This window comes from Arachis hypogaea, chromosome 20 (assembly GCF_003086295.3).
Source record: "Arachis hypogaea cultivar Tifrunner chromosome 20, arahy.Tifrunner.gnm2.J5K5, whole genome shotgun sequence".
Classification (NCBI taxonomy): domain Eukaryota; kingdom Viridiplantae; phylum Streptophyta; class Magnoliopsida; order Fabales; family Fabaceae; genus Arachis; species Arachis hypogaea.
Window position 1 is genome coordinate 48,804,883 of NC_092055.1, and position 9,683 is coordinate 48,814,565.

A 9,683-nucleotide genomic window follows, 5' to 3' on the forward strand; every position below is an offset into this window, starting at 1 on the left:
GGTTCAGTGCTTAATTCTATGTTCCCTGCTTTCATGAGCTATCTTCTTACAAGTTTACTTGTCTCTTATTGTATAATTTGAATTAGTGAAATCTAATTTATGTATATTCTTGGAGAATTTGATTTACTTTTAACCAAGTAGGTAGAATCATTTTGCATATAGTTGCATTCATATAGGTAAGTTGCATTTCATACTCTCTATCATTCCTCTTCATCTTTATAGCTTCTCTTGAGCTTAGCATGAGGACATGCTAATGTTTAAGTGTGGGAAGGTTGATAAACCATTATTTTATGGTTTATCTTGTGTTCAATTGAGTGGTTTTTATCTACTCTTTACCCACTTATTCATACTATTTGCATGGTTTTACATTTACCTTCCTAATTATGTGCCTTGATTGAAAACATGCTTCTTTGGACTTATAATTTCTAATATTAATCCTCTCTTATAACCATTAGATGTCTTGATATGTGTGTTAAGTGTTTTCAGAGATTACAGGACAAGAATGTCTCAGCGGATGTAAAGGAAGCATGCAAAAGTGGAAGGAATACAAGAAGTTGGAGAAACTGCTAAGCTGTCCAGCCTGACCTCTTTGCACTCAAATGGCTATAACTTTAGCTACAAAGGTCCAAATGATGCGGTTCCAGTTGCGTTGGAAAGCTAACATTTGGGGCTTCGATTTGATATATAATATACTATAGTTTCCCTGACGCTAGACAACACGACCGCGTGCTCCATGCGGCCGCGTCGCAGTGACGAAAATCCAGCGTGGCAAATTTCTTCTCCAGCGATTTCTGGGCTGTTTCTGACCCAGTTCGCGGCCCAGAAAACACAGATTAGAGGCTATAAAGTGGGGAAATGCATCCATTCATAATCATGCTTTCATATTCACAATTTTAGGATTTAGATGTAGTTTTTAGAGAGAGAGGCTCTCTCCTCTCACTTAGGATTAGGATTAGGATTTCTCTTAGTTTTAGGAGTGACTCTTGATCCCAGGTTCAATGTTCTTTTTATTTATTTTCTCAATTTAATTTATGAACATCTATGCCAGATTTAATTTCTTTTGTTAATGCAATTCGAGGTATTTTCAGATTTAAGATTACTTTGCTTTATTTATATTGATGCTTTTAATTTAATTTAGATATTTTTTTCCCTTTTGGCTTTGGTCAAGTGATTGGTAATACTTGAGTTATCAAACTCAGCAAGTGATTGAAATTGGCAGATTCTGCTTTAGCTAGGATTGCTCCAATACTAGTCTCTCCACAGGAGTTGACTAGGACTTGAGAATCAAGCTAATCAGTCCACTTAACCTTCCTTTGTTTAATAAAAGCTGACCAAGTGGGATTAAAACCCAATTCTCTTCACACCTGATAAGGATAACTAGGATAGGAATTCCAATTCTTATACCTTGCCAAGAGATTTTGTTATTATTATTTTATTTTACTTGTCATATAACATATTCCCTCCTTACTTCCAAAACCCCAATTTACAAACTCATAACCAATAATAAGAACATACCTCCCTGCAATTCCTTGAGAAGACGACCAGAGGTTTAAATACTCGGTTATCAATTTTAAAGGGGTTTGTTACTTGTGACAACCAAAACGTTTGTATGAAAGGACTTTTGAAGGTTTAGAAACTATACTTGCAACAAGGATTTATCCGCAAATTTCTAGACCACGCAAAAGTTCCTCTCATCAAAGAGCCTCATGTCCTGCATCTAAAAACCACAAAATCTGCATGGGTGAGAACCGGAGGTTCTCAGTATGGTAATAGTACCCACATATCTAACATGTAATGTCCTGAGAAAGCCGAAGAAAATCCTAGAACTTCCAACAAATAAATCAAAGCTTATAAACAGACTAAACCGTAAATGGCAACTGACTAAAGATCTTCAGTCTAACTAACTCTCCCTTTTCCAAATCCTTCAGACCTCCCAACCACCATCAGTAATATAATATCGCAAACACAATTTTATCAGACAATGAGATATACAAATAGGAAACAGATACGGCATTTAGACAATTAGCAAGTAATATGCAGTCAATTAGGCATTCCGAACAATTCACATAATATGCATATGATGTATGACTGTCCTAATGGCTGATGAGTCTCATCTATCGGTTATAAAGCCAATCCGACAAGTCTTGGTAGCTAACCATTGGACTGTCCCTCTGTCGTGCATCCCCAACTTGAGTTATTCTTAATCATAATCATCAATACATATACACAACACCCACATTGGTGTTTATCCACGGGGACGAGCTCATTCGGAACTTCACAGTGTCCGGTCACACTTACGACATAGGGTCAGTGATGATAGGACTTTTGTGTGGTTTAGAAATTCACAAATGAATTCTCGTTGTAAAGTATAGTTTTTAAACCAACACTAATCCTTTCATACAAAAATTTGTTTTGTCACAAGTAACAAACCCCTAAAATTATAAACCAAAGTATTTAAACCTCGGGTCGTTCTCCCTAGGAATTGCAACAAAGTGTTCTTGTTATTGGCTATGAAATATCTTTGGGGGTTTTGAGATAGGAGACAAGAAATATAAATGGCAAAGGAAATAAACTAACCACTAACAAATCTCTTGGCAAGATATGAGAACTAGAAGTCTTATCCTAGCTATCCTCCTCAATTGTGACCACAAATTGTTCATTGCAACCACTTAGTTAACCTCTACAATGGAGGAAAGTCAAGTGGATGAATTAACTTGATTCCACAAGTCCTAGCCAACTCCCAAGGGAAAGACTAGCTTTAGTGGTATCCAAATCAATTAGCAACTTCTAATTATCAATCAACAAAGGAATTAGATAACTCAAGCGTCACTAATTACTCTACCTAGGCCAAGAGGAGCAAAATCTATACTAAAGCTAAAAGAGGCATTTCATCGAACACATAGAATGCAATAAAAGTAAACAACATGAATTGCAAGAATTAAAGAGAGATCTAACTAGAATAGCAAGAGATCAACAATAGAAAAGGAAAAATAATTATGAAACAATAAGGAACTTACCAATTGCATTGAAGAAGAAGTATAGATCTACAAAAGAAGGTTCATAAACTACAACTAACAATACAAAGGAATTACAAGAGAAGAATAATTCTACAACTATAAGAGAACAATTAAGGAAAGAAAAGGAAGATTATAAGAGAGAAGAAGAACAAGATCTAGATAAAAAACCTAATCCTAATTCTAGAGAGAAGTGAGAGCTTCTCTCTCTAGAAACTAACTCTAACTACTTCTAAAACTTAAACTATGACTAATGATCTAAAGTATGTTAATTTCCCTTCAATCCTTGGCTTAAATAGCATCAGAAATGAGTTAGATTGGGCCCATAAGGCTTCTAAAATCGCTGGCCATGAGTTGCATTAAGTGAGTCATGTGCACCCATCGGCGCGTACACGTACAGTGCACGTGCGCACCCCTATGCGTGATGCAATTATGGCAAATCTTATATCATTTCGAAGCTCCAGATGTTAGCTTTCCAACGCAACTAGAACCGCATCATTTGGACCTCTGTAGCTCAAGTTATGGTCGATTGAGTGCAAAGAGGTCAGCTTGATAACTTTTGCGATTCCTTCATTTCTTCATGAGTTCTCCATTTTTACATGCTTTTCCTTCATTCCCTTGATCCAATCTTTGCCTCCTAAATCTAAAATCACTTAACAAACATATCAAGGAACCTACTAGAATCAAGGTAAATTAAATTTAGCTATTGTAAGACCTAAAAAGCATGTTTTCACTCTTAAGCACAATTAAAGGAGAAGTTATAAAACCATGCTATTTCATTGAATAAATGTGGAAAAAGATGATAAAACTCTCTAAATTCAACACAAGTTAAACCTTACAAATGAGGTTTATCAACCTCCCCACACTTAAACCAAGCATGTCCTCATGCTTAAACCAAGAGAAAGCAAAGGATATCAACATTTATTCAATGAAATCTAACTAAATGCACCCTACCAATATGAAACTATCTACATGAATGCAATTGTTTGGTCAAAATAAATTAATTTTCTAAGAAGCCTATATGCACAAGGGCTAAGGACTAGCAAGTTGATGAGCGGATAATTTATACGCTTTTTGGCATTGTTTTTAGTATGTTTTTAGTAGGATCTAGTTACTTTTAGGGATGTTTTCATTAGTTTTTATGTTAAATTCACATTTCTAGACTTTACTATGAGTTTGTGTGTTTTTCTGTGATTTCAGGTATTTTCTGGCTGAAATTGAGGGACTTGAGCAGAAATCAGATTCAGAGGTTGAAAAAGGACTGCTGATGCTGTTGGATTCTGACCTCCCTGCACTCAAAATGGATTTTCTGGAGCTACAGAACTCGAAATGGCGCGCTTCCAATTGCGTTGGAAATTAGACATCCAGGGCTTTCCAGCAATATATAATAGTCCATACTTTGGCCAAGAATAGACGACGTAAACTGGCGTTCAACACCAGCCTTCTGCCCAAATCTGGCGTCCAGCGCTAGAAAAGGATCCAAAACCAGAGTTGAATGCCCAAACTGGCACAGAAACTGGCGTTCAACTCCACAAATGGCCTCTGCACGTGCAACACTCAGGCTCAGCCCAAACACACACCAAGTGGGCCCCGTAAGTGGATTTATGCATCAATTACTTACTCATGTAAACCCTAGTGACTAGTTTATTATAAATAGGACCTTTTACTATTGTATTAGGCATCCTTGATCAGTTGTATGCTATCTTAGATCACAATAGGGGGCTGGCCATCTCGGCCATGCCTGGACCTTCACTTATGTATTTTCAACGGTAGAGTTTCTACACTCCATAGATTAAGGTGTGGAGCTCTGCTATTCCTCAAAGATTAATGCAAAGTACTACTGTTTTCTATTCAATTCATCTTATTTCGCTTCTAAGATATCCATTCGCACCCAAGAACGTGATGAAGGTGATGATTATGTGTGACGCTCATCACCATTCTCCCCTATGAACACGTGCCTGACAAACACTTCCGTTCTACATGAAATAAGCTAGAATGAATATCTCTTAGATCTCTTAACTGGAATCTTCGTGGCGTAAGCTAGAATGATGGCGGCATTCAAGAGAATCCGGAAAGTCTAAACCTTGTCTGTGGTATTCCGAGTAGGATTCAATGATTGAATGACTGTGATGAGCTTCAAACTCGCGATTGTTGGGCGTTAGTGACAGACGCAAAAGGAGGGTGAATCCTATTCCAGCATGATCGAGAACCGACAGATGATTAGCCGTGCTGTGACAGAGCATGTGAGCATATTTTTCACTGAGAGGAGGGGATGTAGCCACTGACAACGGTGATGCCCTTGCATAAAGCCAGCCATGGAAAGGAGTAAGACTGATTGGATGAAGATAGCAGGAAAGCAGAGGTTCAGAGGAACGAAAAGCATCTCCATTCGCTTATCTGAAATTCCTACCAATGATTTACATAAGTACCTCTATCCTTATTCTATTATTTATTATTCGAAAACATCATTATCAATTTATATCTGCCTAACTGAGATTTGCAAGGTGACTATAGCTTGCTTCATACCAACAATCTCCGTGGGATTCGACCCTTACTCACGTAAGGTATTACTTGGACGACCAAGTGCACTTGCTGGTTAGTTGTATCGAAGTTGTGACAATTATGAATTAAGATCAGAGCACCAAGCTCTGGAGCCATTACCAGGATTTGTTCGAGCCTGGAAAGTTCATAATACCTTGTACCATAGGCACCATGATCTTTAAGGCTCTGTGTAACCTTGGTTCAGGAATAAACCTCATGCCCCTCTCTGTAATAGAGAAACTGGGAATCTATGGGGTGCAAGCTGCTAAAATCTCACTAGAGATGGCAGACAGCTCAAGAAAACAGGCTTATGGACAAGTAGAGGACGTGTTAGTAAAGGTTGAAGGCCTTTACATCCCTGCTGATTTCATAGTCCTGGATACTGGAAAGAAAGAGGATGAATCCATCATCCTAGGAAGACCTTTCCTGGCCACAGCAAGAGCTGTGATTGATGTTGACAGAGGTGAAATATTCCTTCAATGGAATGAGGACTCCCTTGTGTTTAAAACTCAAGGATCTCCCTCTGCAACCATGGAGAGGAAGCAGAAAAAGCTTCTCTCCAAGCAAAGTCAACCAGAGCCCCCACAGTCAAACTCTAAGTTTGGTGTTGGGAGGCCACAACCAAACTCTAAGTTTGGTGTTGAACTCCCATATCCAAACTCTAAGTTTGGTGTTGGAGAGTTTCAACAATGCTCTGAACATCTGTGAGGCTCCATGAGAGCCCACTGTCAAGCTATTGACATTAAAGAAGCGCTTGTTGGGAGGCAACCCAATTTTTATTTATCTAACTATATTTTTCTTAGTTATATGTCTTTGTAGGTTCATGATCATGTGGAGTCACAAAATAAATATAAAAAAAATTGAAAACGGAATCAAAAACAGCAGAAGAAAAATCACACCCTGGAGGAGCATCTGTCTGGCGTTCAGCGCCAGAACAGAGCATGGTTCTGGCGCTGAACGCCCAAAATGGGCAGCTTCTGGGCGCTGAACGCCAGAACAGGCATGGTTCTGGCATTCAACGCCAGAAATGGCACACAAATGGGCGTTGAACGCCCAAAATGGCCACCAACCTGGCGCTGAACGCCCAGAGTTGGGTACAAAGGCATTTTTACATGCCTAATGGGTGCAGGGATGTAAATCCTTGAACACCTTAGGATCTGTGGACCCCACAGGATCCCCACCTACCTCCACTCACTTCTTCTCACCACTCTCTTTCACACAACCCCATAAACACTCTTCCCCAAAAACCCTTCACCAATCACCTCAAACACTCTTCCCCATCACCTCTTCACCACTCACATCCATCCACTCTTCCCCATAAACCTACCTCATAAACTCCACCTACCTTCAAAATTCAAAACCAATTTTCACCCAAACCCACCCATATGACCGAACCTTAACCCCCCCTCCCTCCCCTATATAAAGCCCTCTATTCTTCATCAAATTCACACAACACACCCCTCTACACCCCTCTTGGCCGAAACCACATCTCCCTCTCCCTCTCCATATTTCTTCTTCTTCTTCTTCTATTCTTTTGTTTATTGCTCGAGGGCGAGCAATATTCTAAGTTTGGTGTGGTAAAAGCATAAGCTTTTTGTTTTTTTATTACCATTGATGGCACCTAAGACCGGAGAATCCTCTAGAAAGGGGAAAGGGAAGATAAAAGCTTCCACATCCGAGTCATGGGAGATGGAAAGGTTCATCTCCAAAGCCCATCAAGACCACTTCTATGATGTTGTGGCCAAGAAGAAGGTGATCCCTGAGGTCCCTTTCAAACTCAAAAGAAATGAGTATCCGGAGATCCGACATGAAATTCAAAGAAGAGGTTGGGAAGTTCTAACAAATCCCATCCAACAAGTCGGCATCCTAATGGTTCAAGAGTTCTATGTTAATGCATGGATCACCAAGAACCATGATCAAAGTAAGAACCCGGATCCAAAGAACTATGTTACAATGGTTCGGGGGAAATACTTAGATTTTAGTCCAGAAAATGTGAGGTTGGCGTTTAACTTGCCCATGATGCAAGGAGATGAACGCCCCTACACTAGAAGGGTCAACTTTAATCAAAGGTTGGACCAAGTCCTTATGGACATATGTGTAGAAGGAGCTCAATGGAAGGTTGACTCCAAAGGCAAGCCGGTTCAACTAAGAAGATTGGACCTCAAGCCTATAACTAGAGGATGGTTGGAGTTCATTCAATGCTCAATCATTCCCACTAGCAACCGGTCTGAAGTTACTATAGACCGGGCCATCATGATCCATAGCATCATGATTGGAGAAGAGGTGGAAGTTCATGAGATCATACCTCAAGAACTCTACAAGGTGGCTGACAAGTCTTCCACTATGGCAAGGTTAGCCTTTCCTCACCTCATTTGCCACCTATGCAATTCAGCTGGGATTGACATAGAGGGAGATATCCTCATTAAAGAGGACAAGCCCATCACTAAGAAAAAGATGGAGCAAGCAAGAGAGCCCAGTCATGGAGCTCAAGAGGTGCAAGAAGCTCATTTACATGAGATCCCGGAGATGCCTCAAATGCACTTTCCTCCATAAAATTTCTGGGAGCAAATCAACACCTCCCTAGGAGAATTGAGTTCCAATATGGGACAACTAAGGGTGGAACATCAAAAGCACTCCATCATGCTTCATGAAATAAGAGAAGATCAAAAAGCAATGAGGGAGGAGCAACAAAGACAAGGAAGAGACATAGAAGAGCTCAAGGACATCATTGGTTCCTCAAGAAGGAAACGCCACCATCACTAAGGTGGATTCATTCCTTGTTCTTCTTTCTTCTGTTTTTCGTTTTCTATGTTATGTGCTTATCTATGTTTGTGTCTTCATTACATGATCATTAGTAGTTAGTAACTTTGTCTTAAAGTTATAAATGTCCTATGAATCCATCACCTCTCTTAAATGAAAAATGTTTTAATTCAAAAGAACAAGAAGTACATGAGTTTTGAATTTATCCTTGAACTTAGTTTAATTATATTGATGTGGTGACAATGCTTCTTGTTTTCTGAATGTATGCTTGAACAGTGCATATGTCTTTTGAAGTTGTTGTTTAAGAATGTTAAATATGTTGGCTCTTGAAAGAATGATGACTAGGAGACATGTTATTTGATAATCTGAAAAATCATAAAAATGATTCTTGAAGCAAGAAAAAGCAGCAAAGAACAAAGCTTGCAGAAAAAAAAAGAAGAAAAAAAGGGGCGAAAAAAAATTTAGAAAGAAAAAGAAAAAGCAAGCAGAAAAAGCCAATAACCCTTAAAACCAAAAGGCAAGGGCAAATAAAAAGGACTCCAAGGCTTTGAGCATCAGTGGATAGGAGGGCCTAAAGGAATAAAATCCTGGTCTAAGCGGCTAAACCAAGCTGTCCCTAACCATGTGCTTGTGGCGTGTAGGTGTCAAGTGAAAACTTGAGACTGAGCGGTTAAAGTCAAGGTCCAAAGCAAAAAAAAAAGAGTGTGCTTAAGAACCCTGGACACCTCTAATTGGGGACTTTAGCAAAGCTGAGTCACAATCTGAAAAGGTTCACCCAATTATGTGTCTGTGGCATTTATGTATCCGGTGGTAATACTGGAAAACAAAGTGCTTAGGGCCACGGCCAAGACTCATAAAGAAGCTGTGTTCAAGAATCATCATACTGAACTAGGAGAATCAATAACACTATTCGAAATCTGAAGTTCCTATAGATGCCAATCATTCTGAACCTCAATGGATAAAGTGAGATGCCAAAACTATTCAAGAGGCAAAAAGCTATAAGTCCCGCTCATATGATTGAAGCTCTGTTTCATTGATAGTTTGGAATTTATAGTATATTCTCTTCTTTTTATCCTATTTGATTTTTAGTTTCTTGGGGACAAGCAACAATTTAAGTTTGGTGTTGTGATGAGCGGATAATTTATACGCTTTTTGGCATTGTTTTTAGTATGTTTTTAGTAGGATCTAGTTACTTTTAGGGATGTTTTCATTAGTTTTTATGTTAAATTCACATTTCTGGACTTTACTATGAGTTTGTGTGTTTTTCTATGATTTCAGGTATTTTCTGGCTGAAATTGAGGGACTTGAGCAGAAATCAGATTCAGAGGTTGAAAAAGGACTGCTGATGCTATTGGATTCTGACCTCCC